Source organism: Epinephelus lanceolatus, chromosome 17, assembly GCF_041903045.1.
Source record: "Epinephelus lanceolatus isolate andai-2023 chromosome 17, ASM4190304v1, whole genome shotgun sequence".
Lineage (NCBI taxonomy): Eukaryota > Metazoa > Chordata > Actinopteri > Perciformes > Serranidae > Epinephelus > Epinephelus lanceolatus.
In genome coordinates this window covers 28,790,036-28,810,180 of record NC_135750.1, presented here as the reverse complement: position 1 = coordinate 28,810,180, position 20,145 = coordinate 28,790,036, and the positions used below count along the sequence as shown (strand labels likewise).

The 20,145-nt window shown below is 43.6% G+C and overlaps 1 protein-coding gene across 4 annotated transcripts in view; it reads left to right on the top strand.

The window, feature by feature from the left end:
- The first annotated feature begins 476 nt into the window (after window positions 1–476).
- LOC117247979 (signal-induced proliferation-associated 1-like protein 2) overlaps window positions 477–20,145 on the top strand; it is a 104,576-nt gene continuing 84,907 nt past the window's right edge. For 2 of the 4 annotated variants that reach the window (XM_078161019.1, XM_078161018.1), the window contains exon 1: window positions 477–652. The gene's annotated coding sequence lies outside the window, so the exon portion shown is untranslated. The remainder of the gene's footprint in view (window positions 653–20,145) is intronic. The other 2 variants (XM_033612676.2, XM_033612671.2) reach the window with 1 other exon arrangement.

Below are 20,145 nucleotides of genomic sequence, written 5' to 3'. Positions count from 1 at the left end.
GTATCGGTGTAAAAGTAGCCTATATGTTTTATTTAGGGCATGTAGAGGAGTTAAAGTGAGAGTTGACAGACATATAACAACTCACGTAAAGTATAGATACTTCCAAAAAATACTTGATTACACATTAGACGACTGGTAATGTATCCAGATAACCTACAGTGTGAGTGAGCAACTTTCCTGCAGTTCACCAGATGGTGCCACTGTGGGGCTTACTGGGCTTATAGACTAAAATAGTGCTGTAGTGAAAGGCAACAAGGCCACCGGACTAGTTACCATGACAGGCTCATTTTTCGCCTTCAGCCTGTGGTGGATATTTGTCTCATTTAAATATCAAGCAAAAAACATGCTGTTAAAGCGTGTGTGTAATTGTGAGTGAGTGTCTGTGTGTGTGTGGACAAGAGTGAAGCGCAGAGAGTTTGTACCACAAGCGTCTGGTGGGCGGAGTCTTTCCTCCCTGCGTGTTGTCATCACGGAGATAGGTGCTGTGTGAATATCGCTATGGTCCGTGCCACTCCAGTCTGGAGGCTGACACCGAAAGAGAGAGATGCGAGAGCGACTACCACAGCTTCTACTGGTTTTTATTCTTTCAGGATAACTAGCAACGTGAACAACCTCGCAGCCTGGCTGGACAGGACACCGCTCACATTGTGAGGTAAGAGCTCAGGGTGAGTTTCTCCCTCCGACCCGAGCAACAAACTACAAAGTAGGGCTGGAGCTCAAAGTGCGGAGCGCTACACACAGAGGAGAAACTCATTGGTATATCGATGGCAACAGTGGACACAAAGGATAAAGTTACTTTCGGGCACTGAGGCAGATGTAATTCAACCGACGAGTATAGAAAAACTGGATTGTGTAATGTGTTTTAAGCAGTAGCCTCAGTTAATCAATGGTTGACTTACACTGGACTCGTGTTTGTTTATTTACCCCTTCATATACACATAATTCAAGGCTTTATACATTACAATTTACATTTATATTCCTGAAGGGAGGCTATGCAGTATTTTTAAATCATTTTCACTGTTAATGAAAGGCACGTTGTCGTCATATTTATTGGTTATGGTGATGGTGGTTGTGGTGAATATGCGCGCGCGCGTGCTGGTAATTGGATGGATATGCACAGAAATATTTTTGAATGAATTTGTCTGGTGGAGTGCTTCCATGAAAACGGTGGGGGGCGATAAAGGCATCATTGTCCAACTGGTCATGGATAATAAAGCCTTCACATGCTCACTGTAGGTGAGGCCACTGCTATATAGTCTACCAGGCCATATTTAATTGTCACAGGAAGCCCAGAGTGGGTTTATTTTTTATTTATGTAGGCAGAAGTCAGCAAAAAATGTATTATGTTATTATTTGGGATATTTTACCTCTTGCAGCTGTGGGAGCTTGTCCAGACAAAGAACACTTTCCCCCTAACATCAGGAGGTGTTTGGATTCTCCATACACAAAATCTGGCAGTCTGCATGTACACAGCATGTACAGTATTCCTTATTATGGCTGCTCCTGCGGCCTATTCAACATACAATGTTCTGTATACTCCACTGGGAGAGTAAACAAGTGAAATGTTGTTTGTCATCCAGCAGCATATCCTTTGCTGTCTTCCTGCAGGAAGTTTAGCCTCCACAATAACTAACTTCCCTATAAAGGGGGAACAAATAGGCCCATTCCTTCTCTGCTGGCGAGCTGCAGTGCAGACACAACAACTTGGTACTCTTGAGTGTAAATGTAAGTTTCCATTGTTTAATTCTCAGTGCTCTGTATTTCTGTCCTCCTGGCTTCACAGCTCCCATCTGAACAGATCAAGCATAAAAAGTTTTTTCTCCCGGAGCGTTGAAATCAATAAGACACCATTATTTTCACAGGGTTTTATGTCTGGGAGAGATTAGGTTTTTCCGTAGGGCTGTGCTGAACTAAGTAGGCACAGGAGTGTTTAAAGATGACTCCAGTATGCTTATGGCCTGGTGTAACATTTAACCTATTTTCCTTTAACACCAAAAATGTTTGGCTTCAGTCAAGCTGTCAGGTCTGCAAATCAGGGAGGCAATTTTTCAACTGCCCACTCTCCTGAATGAGCATTAAGACATCTGTAGTGACGTGTGAATAATTTGCTATTATTGTGCACAGAAGCGAAAAACAACCCCATTAATCTGCTCATTTTCTCTGTCATCATGAAAACATTTGTGTTAGTTATCCTCATTATGTATGTGCTCCCAGTATTGACCTATATTAGCTTTGATTTTGACTGGTTTTACCTTGTTGAATTTTCTGTTGGAAATTCAGTCAGTTTTTGTTAAGTTACAAAAGGGAAGACGGTCCTTTTTTTCCCAGATAGATGAAAGATAGATTAAAGACAAGATCTTCCCTAATGTAGATGAAAATGAGGCTGCCTAGGTACCCCATCTCTGCCAGCAGCACACTCCTAGAGGGAGACCTATTCAGCAGCCATGATAATGACAGTGCCAGGGAAAGTCTTTCAATCTTAGTTTGAATAGAGATCTGTTGCATTCTGCCATCAATGGGGTGCAGACAGGGCCCTGAAGAAGAAATATGTTCTCATCTATTTCTAACAGCGCCTTCTGCATGGCTAACCAGACAAAGGGTAATTGAGCCGGATAGATATGTCTTTCAAAATAAAGTTATGAGCACAATGTGTGCTCAGCTGAACAATAAGGCACCTGTCATGATTGGCAGAAGAACGGCTTCCTGTGACATGCCCAGAGGCCATATCCAGTTGTTATCATTGCAGAGCTGGTTAGGATGTCTTCTGGCCTAGTGGGCTTGGAGACGCCCCTCTAGAGTTACAGCCGTTATGTTGTGTTTGCCTGTAAAGACATTACCATAACACAGAGCTGTTTGGGGGCTTTCTTAAGGTTTGAGAAATTACTTAACAGTAGTGGCTGACTTCAGTCTTCTTGTTACACCACTCCCCCAGTGCGCCCGACACTGTCTCCCAGTCTTTCTCCTTGTTTGTCTGTGTTCCCACGGTGCTTTGCTGCCGGTGTGCTTACTGGTCATGATTTAGAGAACAGTAGAGGGGGAAAAAACTGCTGAAGGACTTAGGTCCAGTCCACATTTGGTAGGGCTGATGCATTTCTCCTCATTGTGCCGTTGAAGCATGCCAAACCATGTGGCGCCCCCCTTTCCAACAGATCCCACACCCCATGCATGTGACGAGGATCAGGAAGCCTGAGTCTGGTCTGTGCGGGCTGACCGGCTGGCCGGCTAGCCAGGATTCACAATAGGGCTCCCAACCAAATCCTGTTGCTTCAAAACCAACCAACCAGCAGACAGGGGATCACATGCTGCCTGCTCCTGTTGTGAGAGCCAGACTCTCTCTCCGTCTTTTTTGTCAGCCTTTGTTTTGATTGCAGTCTGGATTTATGGAAGGATTTAAGCCCACTCATCACTGTCAGGGAAAGCACAGATGCCGTCATTAGGTTGATGTTTTTTTATGAATTGATCTCCTGTTCCACTAGAGGTCTGTTTCTGATGGATGTGGGTGGTTTACTGAGCAATGTTCACAATGTGTACAAAACAGAGAAAAACTCACTCTTTTTATTTGGGATATCAGTTAGATTTGTAACATTGATGATCATTTAAGAGCTCCAGAACTACGTGCCTCATCAGTGCCAGCAATGCTTTCCACAAGTGTGGGTCAAAGAGTAACAGTAAACCTTCCATATGACTCTCTGAGGAAGGCTGAAACATGGTGACTAAGGATCCTGTGACTTTGACAGAGCTCTGGACAACATTCAGCTGGGATTGCCTGCACATGGCTCTCAACATGGAGGTGGCTGAGCCGGTGTCTAGCAGCTAACAGTGCTAACAACAGCAGCAGTGCTTACAGAGCTATCAATGTCAACTAGGGGTTAACCGGAGGGTCGGCACTATGCCTTTGCGTCAGTGCCATCCCAATATCAGAGTAAGTTGTATGAGCGCAGTGCGGAGCAGTGATTAGCTAGCCAGTGGGATACACACACAGAAGCCCTTTTACACTAGCTGTTCAAGGCTGGAATGTCGCGCCATTATTTGTTTCACCAGTTTTTGTTAAAGGTACAATCACAGAATGGGGGGACAGAGTTGGCTCGCATTTAAGCCAGCATTGGAGATAGTAACAGCGCTGAATTGAACCTGGATCACGGATGGGATGGATGTTACGTTTTGACGATGTGTTTTGTGTGTGACCCACTGCCGGGAGATTTAAAAAGCAGCTAACTCAAAGAGGAAAAATAGCAGCTGAAAATGTCTGCAAACTGGGGAGACAACGCGGCCCGGGAGCTTCTTACCCTCCGAGCACAGGGTGAAATCAGCCGCCATGAAACAGGGATGGTAAATGGTTATTATGCCATTGTAATTGTTTAAGGCCGATGCTGTTGTGTTACACGCCATGCCTCTTTGATTCCAGGATGCCAGTATGCTGTCTAAAATCACGCACTGGGGTGACAGGATGCCGTTGTTATTTTGTCCTGTTTAAATAAGCAAAGGCGGCGTAATGATGGCACTTTACAGCTTCCGAAATGTGTTAAAAAAGGCCTAGGGACTCGCATGCACCCACATGCGGCTGGACCATCTACTACAATAAATAACAGAAGATTGGATGACAACACACACAAAGGAACATGACTTCATCCTCTGCTCAGACGCCATTACTCCACTAGCCTATATCTTTACATATCCAATAAGTGTTTCCTGCTTTATTAATGCTCTGAATATTATATACAGCTCCTTTAACGGCTCCAAGGTCAGCGTGTTGGGTTCTCTCAGGGTCATTCATCATTTTTGTCTGCGCTGCACATTATACCACTCCTCATGTGTAATCAGTGTAATGGTCTTAAGACGGCATGTTTAACAGCTTGCTCAGGCGCTGGCGTATGTCAGCAAGCATTCCAGGGAACCGCAGGAAGACACCACCAGCCTTTCATGGCACCATATTTTTACTCTTTATGCACAAATTAGATGTTAAAGCCTGTGGCGTGTTTTTTGAGGACATGTGAATCGTCGCCCTCATGTGCTGCTTTGCTTGTTTATTTGTGTGTAGAGTGTGTTGTTGGTTAATCACATTCTTACTAAAGTGGTTAAACCGTAGAGTAGATGCAGCAGATTAGATGCAGATGGATGCTGTGTTTGGTCAGATGTAATGCCTGGCATTAAAAGGCATTTTATTATAAGTTGTACTTTATGTGGGTTTAAAGGAGAAATGGATCCAGTGAACAATTTCATGGGTACCTTGTTCAGAAGCAGATGCTGTTATCTCAGTAAATTTGGCTAAATAGCTGCTACACCAGCTCATCCCTTGTGTCTTTCACATCTTGTATGTGTTCTGCTCTTCAGTTTCCCACCCTCATGCCACTCATTCATTGGGCTTGCTGTCGTGCCAGGCGCATTTGAGTGAAAAAGCAGTGCCATGGCTGGAGGGGAAGCTGCTGGATTGAGCAGATGGTATAGTGACAGAAGTCAAATGCTCATCGCCCCATTGCTGGTGAGGTCCCTGTCAACCTCTGGTGACACACAGCCGAGCGTCTGAAGGACTGAGGAGGAGGTGTTACGTGAGGGCAGAGGGGAGAATAAAGGTTTGAGCCCTTTTGCCATCACTGCTGGCTCATGTGTAGCTCGACCATTAATGGCAAAGATTAGGCATCTTGTATCCTCAGCTAGAGCAACGGATAATATACAGTATGCTTCCCCATATCCTTAATACAGCTGTTTTGAAGCCCTTTTGTTGCAGGGCAGACGGTGAATAAGCAATGATGTACTGCATTTTATCCACGCATGAAATATTATTACTGATGAAAAAAAAATCATATGACCCGCTTAGACCAGCTTGGACCTTACTGTTTAACCATGACCTTTTGAAACCTCACATGATTTTCTGGGCTAAGCTCATGACTGACAGACGGAGCTACATATGATTTCAACAGCACTGGCTCACAGATGTAGCCCTGACAGTTAACACAGATGCAACTATGAGATATTTTTCTGTCTGAAAGAAAATCATTAATCCTCCAGATAATCTCTTTGATCTTCAGGCACAATAGCAAAATGTGGGTCATCTCAGTTTATAAAGGAGGACCATCATTGTCATAATTACCAAAGATTTTAGAAATGAAGATCTTTTGCTACTCTCTCATCTCACGCTGCTGGTTATCCAAGTAAGGGTGCATTTATACCTTCATCTTGATCATTAAGTTAAATGGCAAAATGGAGGCAAACCACAACTTTTCAGCTTTGTACTAAACCCATTAGTCTTGTCCCTGGAGTGACCGCACAATAGTTTTATTTAGGCACTTCTACCCCAGTAGACAGCAGTCCAAATACCACTCGTCAGAGCTGTGAGCACAAGAGGATGACTCTTTGCTTCACCAAGCCAATCCTTAAATAGTGTCACACCAAAAACCATCATGTTCATGCATTATGGATTTGCAATAGTCAAGCATATAGGAAAATGTGTCTTGCCAAGATGAATTATGTCTGCACCTCCTGTTCCCTTTGGGACTCATTAGTGTCCATATCAGGAACGTTGGGGAAAAGGCCAGTGAAAGTTGCTGACCCTCCGTACATGTTTTGTCTACGTGTCTGTCACTGGGCCACAATGGAGAGAATGAGTGCTAGCCAGTCATTAACCCGATTGCCACTGAGTCCAAGGACCAGTCGTGACCCATGGGGTTAACTCGGTCTGTGTTCCCCTCAGCGGGCCCAGACAATCGGGACAGCTGACCTCTGTGGTCGCAGCCAGCCTCCAATGGGAGATAAGAAGGGATTTGGTTTAGTGCCGATGTGCATACCTCCTTCCTACTGTAGCGAAAAAGAATGGGCCTGTCTGAATAGGCAGACAGGACTGGGTGTGGGTGACATAGCCAGTCCTTACTGCATGCCATTATGGCCTCTGCAGACATTCTTTCTCTGTGACTCTGTCTATTCATTCATTGAACACCATCTCAGTAAATGTATCAGGTAAGGAGCCTCATAATAACTATTTGACACAAATATGTATATGAACAAATAAGGTCCAAGCCTGAGCTGAGTTTGATGGGTGGAATTATGTCACATCTGATTGGATAATATATGTATTTCCTGTATAATTCAGAGGATTATTCATTTCATAATCTCTATTTATGTAATATTAGCCACTTTAGAGTCCCTGAAGGTACATTAAATTAAACCTGTACTCATGAAATGTAGGCCAATACTGCACGAAACCCCTCGTGCAAACACCTGCGCCCTTGACTCTCAAATTGACCCTGGGTGATCCAAGGAGCAAATGGCCATCGGATGAGTTGTTTTAAAACGTAAATGCACGCTGACTTGTTTCTGATAGAGGTTGATTGTAATTAACAAGTCAAATGGAGCAGAGCCGTGACAGATGTGCCATAAAGTGCTCAGCTTTAGGGTGTTTGCATGCGTGTGTGAGCCATTGAGGCATTGCTGCTGAAGTCAGTATCCTTCACTTAACCTCACCAGTGCACTGCAGTGCTTCCACACTGTTGTTGAGCATGAGTCTAAATTCAGTTGAACCTACATGGATAGCAGGATTGCTTCAATGGATGATATGCTGCACATTGTAAGGCAGTTTCTTTAAGCATCATTTCCTTTAAGAATATAAGGGACCAAAGACTAAAAGTAAAAAGCGTAGTTGAATTATACTGCTGTATGCTGTTTGACAGAGGCTTCTTTGTGCTGCTGTGAGACAGCCTATTCTGCTTTGTGTACAGTACTGACGGGAATGTATGAATTTTCTCAGTATCAGCCCTTTCACAGGAAGGAACTTTCACCCAAACAACCCTTTATCAATTGTGAGAAAGTGTCTGTTTTTTTGTTGGTTCCTTTCATGTTGCCAGCTCACTGACATGAGACAAATTAGAAAGTCTGGTCACGGTCTGTAGTCTGTCATTGTGTTTTTAAAAGCGCTGACGAAACATGTTGGGAGGAGGATGTTATTCTTGTTTGTGTTTCCACTGATCCATAAATCAGATGATAATGAGTTTAGTTTACTGAATATATGTGGTTTATACTGGGAATCCCAGAACTCTTACAAAATTTTGGCCATTTGCAGTTTTATTTTCAGTGTGTATCTCAGAGTGGTGCGGTGCAATGTATTATTCTGATTTTGTTATTCTTTTATTTGACAGCAAAGCAGTCAAAATCTTTCGAGTGTTGGCGAGAAGAAACCAGAGGTGTTATAGCGGTCGTTCATTTTTCTTGAGCTTCATTTGGTTAGAATAATCATAATACTTCCTTTCAATATCCCTTTTGTGCCTTCGTTCAGTTCAGATTGTACTTTTGAATTATGCACACCATTTAACCAGGACATTACTGTGTGGCCCTTGTGTTCACTTGCTGGAGCACAAAAATGCCTTTACATGATGTTGCCTTTGGCCTATTCTTGTAACTTGCTGTTAGCAAAGACATAGCTGTCTGTGACTATTTTAGACAAGCCTGGGATACTGGAGTTACTGGTGTGTATGGGAAACCCTTTTACACAAAGTGGAAGGGAAGGCTAAAGCAAGAGAGGAGCTGAACTGTGCAGGGCTGGCAGTCGGCCTAGCCTTTCCTTGTACTCTGGGCTGCTGCAGTGGCGGTATGATGTGTTTAAGGAGCACCGGCCCAGCCAAGCAGAGCTAATTCGAAGCTAAAGTAGTATATTCCATCTCTCTTGTTTTTTTTTCCTCTTTCTTGATTTTGACTAGCCTTCCTTTTATACGATTTGTAAAGGCTGTTGACGGCGGATAATGATCTGGAGTGACAGTGGCCTGATTTTTTTTCTTCTTTTCTCTTGCTTCTGTAATCGCTCTGTCTATCAATGTGGAGGAGATCAACCGCTCCCCTCCGCTGAATTGTATTGAAAGCTTCTGTGGATGTTTGGAGGTTAGCCACAGGGGGTGGAACGCTGAGCTGGAGGGACAGCGCATTTGACACTGAATGCTAGCCTTTATATGGGTTCACTGCCTTAAAAGAAGAAGGAGCAAAGGAGAAGGAGGTTGCATAACACAGTCAGGCAAACAGTGTCCCAGACACTATGTTAAGATCCTAACAAGAGGTCTCTAATTCTTACAATGCCTAGCAGCTACACTGTGTGTTCATTCACTGCTTACCTTCCCCAGGCTATGTTTACTGGAAACCCTCGGAGCCTCTCTGAAATGTAAACAGCACGGCAGGGCCACATACAGTTCAGTACCGAGCTGCATGGGCTCCAGCCAAAACACAGCAAACACACAACTGCTGGATACACAGCCAGGTGCTGTCTATCTGACCACAGGAGCAGCTGTATAATTACGCTGTTCTCATCTGTCTCGAGATAATCTGTATTTAGGTGGAGCACGCAAATACCAAAGGTCAGAGGTCAAAGTAAGCTTCCCACTTGTTGATGGATTTGCTCTGTAATATATTTGCTTGCTGAAAGTCCTTTTATTTCCCCCACACTGCTTTCAACAGTTTGCATGGCTGATGTCTTTGCAATGCACATACACATATAAAACGTGAGTGGGGCTGTAAAATGGGTCACACACGCTAGTTTGAGAATTATGTTTTGGCCTATTCTTACACCTACTTTCCTTATCAAACACAAAAAAAACATTCGTACACACATCCAAGTTTCTCTCTTTCGCTGACCTAACCCTGACGTTAGATATATTGTCTTGTTAACTCATCGTAAGACACATTTTATTCTAACTCAACAGAAACAAAACAAACCCAACAAAACCATCTTTGTTAGTCTTGTTAGTCATCTAGTTAGTCACTCCACTGCTCCAACAATCACCGACTCTGGTCAGGTAGAAATAAATCCTTTAATTCATATTTTCAGATATGAAAAAAGTTGTTTATCCCCAAAGTCTCTCTGTCTGTCTTAGCAGCTGCTTTCACTCGTTCTTCGAAGGCTGCTATAGGACATCATGTTTTAACAAAAATAAAGTTAACAGTACCAAAAGAAACAAGGAAATAAGAGTTATGGTGACATTGTATAAGTAGGTAACAGTTCTACTCCACTGCTCATTTGGTTATCACAGGAAAACCTCAATCGGTAAGTTGCGACTTGCTGCTAATTGTTTTTTTTCTCTATATGGAAGTTATATATTGCAGTGGCAATGGTACACCTAAAAATGGCTGCTGCTTTGACCATCCTGCTTTATTGATTCGAATGGGCGTGTCCGTTACACTCTCATTTTATTTCTATGGTTACGCCAAGAATTTAGCATGCTCCAGCAGAAGTGTTGCTGAGCTAGCCAGATTTCTTTCAATCCCCAACCCCCCCATTAAGGAAACAAGTCTCTCATTTGCATGTCTCTTGATAAATCAGGTTACTGCGGAAAACCAACAATAATCAGGTTAGTTAAGTGCATGTAAACACACAGATTCTCATCAGGTCACACACGAAGATCCCTTGTCTCAGGTGGTGACATTTGACATTTTCTGGGGGAGTGTAAAGAGAAAAATGAGCGTAGGTTAATTGTTTCCTGTCATTTTGTTTAATTTTCACTGAAAGGCAGTCTGAGTCCGAGGTCCCTGAGGAGACTTTTCGCATTTCCCCAGATTCTGCTCAAACAGAGCCAATTCCCCGGCTAGCCCAAGCTGCTCTGTTTGTTGATTTCATGGATTGCTGCTGCTCCATTGCTTTGTCACCTCAGGGTTTTTGTGTTGTTGCAATGCAGAATCAAAAACATGCCCATGGCTAGGTTTACAATTTTGAATATGATGGGTTTGCAAACATTTTGCCATAGATGCTAGAAAACCACACACACTTCACCATGAGCCTCTGCTTGATAGGATTTTGCCCCAGGGAGTCCCATACTGGAAGACTGTGTTTGTTATTGATTTAATATGGAATAGTTTTACAGTCTGTGCTTTCTCAGGGGCGATAGTAATGATGGGAATTCAAATATTTCATATTTCTGAGGTGGTACTTCAAGGTCAGACTCCAACAACATCCTGAAAGACTTATTAACTGGGCAGACTGACCAAGATCTTATTTCTACCAACGGTCTGTGGGAGTCGTCCGTCTCACCAAACCCTGCGGGATATGACACTGCGTTTGCAATCTACTTAAATGAAAGCAAGATTTTCCTCTTGATTTTGCTGGCTTGGTGACCCTGAGTGCATGTTGTACAGCCGCCAGTGCCTCGTGCTTTCTCCAAACGCTGCCATCTTGATGACATTCTTCAGAGCCTGCTGCAGTTTAGAGATAAGGAAGTGAGGAATAAGGAAATCTGTGCTTATTTGGGATTCTGTTGTAAAAGTCTGACCAGCTCTGCGATTGAGGACACACACCTTCCTGTGCGCATTTTTCATTCAGTGCCTGATCTCTGCTTGAGTGCGGCAGACGTAGCCTATATTTAAGGATGCTCTTTTTATGGCATTCTGAATTGCATAAATATTAATGCAGATGGACTTCCATGTGCTTCGCCAGCGTGGTCTCTGAGGACACGCTGCAGGATGCAATAAAGCCATACTCCTTATGACTGTTAGGACGTTTGTTTTACATTCAGCCCCCATACTTTATGCACTCCCTCCCCCCCTTCATAAAGGCACCTCATCAGATCGTTGGCCTCGATCAGTTCTAAAGGTCAAAGGTCACTCGATCACTGGGGCCCCTCACGTCAGGTCGGATCAGTGCACTTGGCTCCCGGTGGTAGGAATGAATTCATCCGCACTCATCTCCCTGGACACTTTTTTTTCCCATTTAGCATTCAGGAAGGGGGATGGTAGGATGGTGGTGTAACGACGTGGGGACAAGAAGAGAGATGTGGAGGCAAAAAGAGTGCATTATGTTCCTTCCTCCTCTCAACACACTCTAATGCTTCAGTATGTGTGCATGCACACACAGATACTTCACAGGAGATGACGACCAGTTGACTAAAGGAATGGGATATGTGTATGTGCTGTATGCGCTGGAGTTTTTTAATGACAGCAGACTCTGCTCTTAATCAGTTAGAAGATGGATGTGTATATGGATGTGTATCAGTTTGAGGATGTGCTGCTGGGAAGTGAATTTTAGAACTCAGTATTTCCCCTGATGCTTTGGTATGTCATTGACGTTATTAATCTGTACATGGGAACAAAAGCACACCGTGTGATTCTGAACACATGGGCATCTGTGCACGTAACACTGCGTGCATTTATGTGTGTTTATGCTTAGGTGCGCGTGTGTGGGTGGCTCTCAGTGGGAGGTTAGTCTTTGACACCCTTTTAGCCGCCACACCCCCCTTAAACACACCCACCGCATGCCATGCCAGCTGCAGCTGTTGTGCCTCAATGCTAGAGATGTAGAAAATTCCTCTCGCTCTGCAATTAGAGCTGCAGATTGCTGAATAGCGCACATTGCGATGTCCTAAAACTGCACTTGGTCCCCTTTCTACTCCCAAGAACACTGAGTAAATAGAAATTGATGAGGGCGAATCATGAATAAACTGGCCCCGTCTGCCTCCAAGTTGACAGATTGTGTTTTGTGCAAGCTGCTCCTTGTGATGTGCTGTTACCCTGGTTAAAGAAACCAAAGGGTGGAAAAAGGCCTCATTGATGGGGTGGGTTTCTCACGCCTGACTGAGAATGTTCGCTTTCCATCGAGTCAAGTGGTGCATTGTGATTCAACCAAAGAAATGCAAATATATAGAACAGATGTACTATTTCTTTTTGCCCGTTTGTCGGCAGGAGTAATCCCTCACTGTGGTGGAGATTGTGTTGGGTGCACTCTGGGTGCAAGACTAAAGTGTTAACAAGGGAAAAGCCATGTCACCCTGGCACATGTGATGGCTGCCCGCCATTCAGAGCCTTTTTCTCAATAAGGCTAGATGCTCAGGATAGATAAATGGAGGCTTTTGTGGCCTTTGCCAGAGGGAGAACCACACAATGAAGGACACACACAGAGCAAGGTCTTTTCCAGAGAAAACAGCTAAAAGCAGCATTTCTACAGTCCCTCCTCCTTTTCCTTTTTTCACTCCCTCCTTCACTTTCTCCTGTCTCTCACTCTTACTCGCTTCCTGAATCTTTTCCTCCTCCGTGAGAACTGAACCTTGCTCCAATAATGTTTCCATAAACGGGCTGAGGGAATGGAAATAACTCGGACCATTTCCCATCGCCTCCCTCTATCCACTCTTCCCCCACTGGCAGTCGCTTTACAGGGCCGTGGACAGTACTTAAGCACACTTCCCCTTAATGATGCACAGTGTTTTACACTGCTCTGAGCACCAGCAGAGTGCACATTTAAGGCATCTCGTATGCCCCGGACATGGCAGCCTTAATATAGTTGTGCTACTGCTACTTCATCAGGCATTACCCGGCCACTCCACTAACTGGACTGCTCCGAACAGGATGGAGGTCAAATTGGTCTTCTGCCTGGGATTTAAAATACCATTGTACATCCTTCAATATGGCCAGGAGACACTGGCTCAGAATAACTAGTGATTGTATCTCTTGTTGTTCAGGTTTTCTCCCTCTTTCATTATGAGTCAGTTTTCCCTCCAGTATAGCGATTATTTTCTCAGTCACTATCTGTCCAATCTCTATTTGTCTTCCCGTCTCCTTTCCTCACTGTGACTTTGTGTTCTTAACTGTCACAATGTGGCTGTCTGAGGTTTTACATGTACATTTGCATGTCGGTTATTGCCTACATCTGCAGGCCATCGTGCCAGGACTGGGCAATCTCTCATGTGGGTGGCTGCTCTGGGAACAGATGTTTTTGATGCCACTTGTAGGGGAAAAGCTTTGAAAGTGACTCCATAAAAGAGATGCCAGCTGCATGACAAACCAGGGCCGCCTAGTTCTCAGGAATTCTATCGGAGCCATTCCTCTCCGAGCTCTGGTAACATGGCCTGTGGAGAATAAGAAGAGTTTTCACTTAATCAGACTGTTCCCTTTGGAGAACTTCATTAATTACAGGAGGAAGTTGCTGCACTGGAACATATGCTCCAGATGGCCACGGACTTCACTTTGAAAAAAAATTGCTTTATCCTATTGTTGTTATTATTTTGGTAAAGCCTGTGCAGTGTTCTCCATACTGTCTTCCTTTTTCCCCCTCTTTGTTGACTCTCACAGGCCACACCTACATTTTGTTAACAGGCTCATACATTTACAAATGGAACCGTTGTTAGACTCCCTGTTTGTTTGTTTGTAGTGTTGCTTTCCACTTCTGCAGCCAACCGTGGTGCAAGCATCTGGCATCCTACATGGTCATCTAAAAGCACTGGCAACTTTGCCCATACTGCTGTTAACAATATGGTTTCCAGTGTCAACTTTCCTTTGCTTCCTGAATGCCTGCTCCCTCTGCACACATCCGTAGAGCAGCACCCCTGATCTGGCATCCAGCACGCTCTCCCCTGCCAAACTTCCAATGAAAAGCAGCTCACAGGCCAGTGATTATTATTCACGTGCTAATTTTAGCCCCAGCAATCGTCAAAAAACCCTTATTATGTGCCCTATGGACGAGGCACGTCATCTGTGAAGCACACAAAATGTGCTGAGCCGGAACTATTGGTGTCTGCCAACTTTTGCCAAAGTATAGTTTGTAAGTTGTTGGTGGTAATGCTGGTACTCTGCCTGAGGAGTTTCTTACAGATCCTAATCATATGTTCATAGGTAATGAAAGAGCATAAGGGCAAAATATAAACAAGACTTGGATAAGACATTCTCAGTGTGCCTGTGGGGATGTTGTAGTGTTCAAAAATTAATCTGTTAGTTTGCTCTGCAGTGTGATACAGCAACAGAAATTAAGTTTACTTTATCTGGTATGAACCGAGATAAGGTTGTTTGGACCAATGACAAAATGTTTTCAAAAGCACTTGAAACGATGCAATAACCATTATCACCAGTTGCATCTGACTGTGGGTCGTAACTAGAGAATAGTTGCCCTGTTGTATTTGAATGATTTGTAGAGGCCCAAATTAGTGAAATCAATTAAAACACAAACATTAAAGCTTTCTGATTCTGTTAATTATGTCGTGATCCTTCAGATTTATCTTTATCCTTGGTAGGTCCTGATCCTCAAAATTAAGAACAACAGTGCTAAGATCATCCTGTTTCACCCTTTCATAGACTCTTTTAGTCCAGTTTTTTTCATTATGTTGCTTTGTGTTGCTTTAAACTCAGCAACAATGTGTCTGTCCCTGTATTCACCCGATCACCACTCATCTCTCTGCCGGTCTCTACTCCTCTTCCTTCCCTCCCTCAACTTTCTCTCTTTGTTCCGAAGGGAGGTCTGCTGTCACTCAAGGCTGTCATATGCAGAAAAAGTTGCCTAGCAACAACATAGAGGGATGCGAAGCCACTGTTTACTCTCCACCCCCTCACCTCATGTGCCCACTACCCCCTTCCCGTTCGCTCTCCTCCTCTGTCGTCGAGATGGAGTGGCATGGGGGGGACAGTGGAGGCAGCTCAGCCTCCTGCTCTCTGATGAATTCAGACAACAGATAAAACAAACTGAGAGGAGGAGAGGAGGTGGAGAGAGAGAGAGAGAGAGAGAGAGGAGGGGGGCAGATAGGGGAGAAGTGACATTCAGAGATGCTGTGCCTGCCTGTTGCCTGCCAGCTGCTTTTCCTCCCTTCCTCTCTCCAGGAGGAACAGGCCATTCCCTTTAACAGGTCCTCTCCGACTCTGCATAACTAAGGAGAAACTTGCCTTGCCACAGCATGCCGTTATCAGCAGTACTAAAAATACTGGACAGCAAATGTATCACATGCCTGGCTATCGTCACACCCTCATGAAAGAGAGCTCAATCTAAGCGGATACAGGTGCCTTTCTTTCATGGTGGATTATTAAATGTCCCCTGGTGAGAGTAATCAGACAGAAGCCCTTGTTCCTTATCACATTCTGCTGTTTTAACTTGTTTAGTACTATAATTATGAAGCAAGCCTAAATGGCTTCCATACTACCATGCTGGCTGTCTACAGAATGACAAGAGTCACCCTCAAGGTTGTTTTTCAACAAGAATAGGCTCCTATGCAGAGTTAATATAAAAGTGTGTGAATTAACAAAAAAGCTAGAACCTCCTATACAACGTTAAGTGCATATGTATGCAGAAACTGTAGGCAGCAGATTTTGTTATCGGAGGTGTTCTGGTTTCCATGTGTAGTCCAAGAAGCATCATGTTTGAATGGCAGGTAAACAGTCCTTGTTTAGCGGCGGAACGTATTGACCGACAGGCTGCCTCCGAAGCAGCTTCGTCTGAGGAGGAGTTAGCTTTATATTAGCTTTTTTTTTTACATTTGCCTGCTATTGTATGCACATATCTGATTGTAAAGGTGAGCCAAAATGACCTGCGCATGGAAGAGGAAGTCTCAGCCTGGATATCCGCCGGCCATACTGGATCCCATCGGCTATCATCTTACTGTAATCTAACAATACCCAGTGGGTTCTGAGATTGATTTTCTTCACTAATATGAGGAGATAATGGCACTAGTCAACACTCAAGCATCTCTAGCTGAAAGTTCTGCCCAATGGCAATGCTTAAAGGAATATTTGAACATTTTGGGTCACATGACTTGACTCGAACCAGACTCGAGTCGCAAATATGATGACTTGAGACTTGCTTGACTAACGTTGATAAAAGACTCGACTTGACTTTGTATTCATGACTTGGGAGTTGACTTTGACTTGAGACAGATGACTCGAAAGGAAAATTCAGCCATTATCTACTCACCCATATGCCAATGCAGGATCAGGTGAAGTTTTAGAGTCCTCACATCACTTGCGGAGATCTAAGGGGAGGGGAGGTAGCAATAAAACTCCACCTAATGGAGGCTTATGGCACCCCAGATTCAGACATCCAAAAACACATAATTGAAACCACAAAATATCTCCATACTGCTCGTCCATAGTGATCCAAGTGTCCTGAAGCCCCGACATAAAAAGTTGTTTGGAAAAACATCATTTGAACTCTGTTTTAGCCTCATTGTAGCCTGTAGCTCTAACTGCCTCTCTGTGCACTGCATTCACGTGTGCATGCTTGCGAGTGACCGTGAGACATGGGCACCGCTTTCATGTGTGTGTGCTTGCTTTCGCTGGTCTCATGTTGGCTGGTTTGTGCAGCCTGGACCCAAATGTTTTTGTTGCCATTTGCAGAGCCTGGGCTGCCTACAGAGACCGGACTTTTTCACAGCATATTCAGAGGACATGTAGCTAGCGGATTGTGAGGAGATGTTTGCTGTATGTGACATATGACTCGACTTGACTTGCTTGACTTATAGCAGGGACTTGACTTGCTTGATTCTCACTACAACTAACTTGAGACTTGCTTGTGACTTGCACATGTGTGACTTTCCCCCATGTCTGCTATTTAGCAAAGAGTTAGATAGAAAGAATCATCCCTTGTGTCTGTACAATGAATACAAAGCTGCAGCTGGTTGACTTAGCTGAGCAGCAAAACTGGAAATGGGCAAACAGCTACCATTAATCTGTCAAAAAAAAAATCTGTCTGGCAGGACCTCTGAGGCTCACTAATTAACATGTTTAACACTAATTAACACATATCTATTGTTTAATACATCCAAAATCAGAGGTGTAAAAATGGCATGTTGTGCTGTACTGTGTTTTGACCAGGTGCAGTAACTTCCTGAGAGTCAGCCCGGCCAAGAAATTCTCTCCACCAATCTTCTTATCTAACTCTCGGCAAGAAATCAAAAGAGCAGAGTTTCCAAAATGCTTCACTATTCCTTTAAGCATGCACTATGCTAAGTACACAGCTAATTTCCACTGCAAAATCACGTACAAAGCTAAACCTTTTATCTAATTCAAATAAGATATTTTTTTTTCAAACTTCCTGACAAGTTTTTTTTAAGTCTTGTCATGGCAGGGAAATCAACAAAAACTTTGAAACAGAAAAAAATTGCATCTGGCTCAATATTCTCCATTTTCTTTTTTCTTTGTTTTTTTTTAAGATTTTTTTTGGGCATTTTTTGCCTTTAATTGACAGGACAGTGAAGTGTGAAGGGGGGAGAGAGAGTGAGAGACATGCAGCAAAGGGCCACAGGCTGGACTTGAACCCGGGCTGCTGCGGCAACAGCCTTGTACATGGGCGCCTTCTCTGCCACTAAGCCACGACGCCCCAATATTCTCTATTTTCTATGTAAATTCCTTCTTAAATTAAACAAATTACACCTTAAGTGTCACAAGAAAAACAATCTGCTGCCACTAAACTTACCTTATTATCATATGGAGTTAGATGACAGTTGATATATTTCTTTAAATCAGTCAATACTCAGCACATCATTTGAAAGCTGAGCTGTTAAAGATGTTTTTCTAGTGTTTGTGAATGTAGGTCGTTCTGCATGTGTATCCGTTTGTGTAATGACTACCCTTGGTATGTAAATTACCCATCAGACCCGGACGTCCATGTGCGAACGAGCAATGTTTGTGGGAATGTGTGTTTCTCCACAGGCCCTGCTGCACATGTGTGTAGGCTGATGAATAGTTTGTCTGTTTGCTGGGATGCAGTGACAAGAACTCTTAAGTGTTACCTCCTGGGGCTTCCCACTCTTCAAATAAAACCCTTTCCTTCCCCTCAACTCGAATCAAAGCTGAGAACCTGCCTGCAGAGGCTAGATCAAAGCTGAATGTGGCACAAAGACCTGTACTTGCTGCCATTCATTCAGCTTGATTAAAGTCTGTCATTTCCTGCTATTAACATGTTCCTACCTCCAACCAGAAACACACAGAGCAAAGCAGTCATCAGGAAGTGGTTAGAATGACACTGTTTTAGTGTTTTTTCAATTAAGCTCCCTGAAACTCAATTATGTTGCGCTATACAGGAGGAGAAATGTATCATCAAAACTCATTTGTGTCAGAGTTGTTCTTTATTTAGCCTTTATGTGTCAAAGGAAGGTTAGAAATAACTGGCTTCAAGCATACACACACATTCATTCCCAGTTATTGCAAAGCATAAGTGCAGTTTTTTAGCGTTGTCTATGGAGCAGCTTCTCTGGAGTAGGTGAAAGTAAGACTGTAGTCAACCAAAGAAAATCCTCGTCGTTTTGGAATTTTACCTACAATTCAACCAATCAGTTGGTCAATCGGGAAAAAACCTGCAAGTTATCTCTAGATTAACTAAATTGGCCACAATGCACCAAAGTGTGTTTTTCCAGAGGCCAGCATATTGTTTGAAGTATTCGCAATGAGACCGCTGTGTATTTACGCCATGCTACAAATACTAGCAATGTGACAAGGCGCTGAGCATCCATTCTGTACTGGCTGCTGAACTTTTGGCATTTTTTTTCTGCCGTGACTTGTAAAATGTTTAACTTTGGGTAAAACCCTGCACTAGTAGCTGTCACTATTTACTCAGCCATCGGGTTACAGTAGAGGACGGGCAGGACAAATATCACGAAGACTAACTAACTGTCACATTGCCAACAATGAAGGGGAAATAAGTACTGCTGGCCACACAGGCTGGTGGGTGTATCCTCAACATGCTTCAGCCTTCCCATCAGCCAGTGCAAGAGCTCCTATCTTGTGCAACCAGACACAAACAAAGTGTCTCAGCTGAAAAAACATTACACCTCCAAATGGGCTCTAAAGCACACTTAGCTGGGTGCTTTTGGAAAAGCACCTGATGTTTCTCCTGGGGAAAAACATTAACACCAGCGATATGCACCAGAGCATATCAACAAACAATTCGACCAACCAAACAGAAGGTGTCTGCTCCAGTTAAAAGTGCCCTACTCAGAGGGTTTTATTGGACTCCAGTCTCCACACCCAACTCCACATTAGGTCCATGACACACCAAGCTGACCTCAAACAACTAGTGTCAACAAACAGCAACTGATCAAACACTTAATGACGGCTCGGTCTTACGTTGACTGACGTCTTGTTGCATTTGAACACCACAAAGACAACAGCTTATGGCCTACTTGTCTGTGCTTGCATAAGAGGAAATCACCACTCAGACATCTGTATATGTAATCAGAAAAAGAAGTTCTTCATAAATATTTGAAAAGATGAATTGAGAATATGGCTGCCAAAAAGTTGTGTAAAGTTTGACTACTCTGTGTCTGGCACCCACTCTCCAGCAGAGCAAGTTGTTGTTTTCACCAGTTTTGCATAGGTTCTCCTGATTGTTTGCTTCTTCCTCTTCTTCTCCAGGTACACTTCCAGTGCATAGTAAAGCATAGCGAGCCTTTACGTTGCCAGTTTTAGCCAGCAAGTAACTTTTAAATGGACCCCTTACTT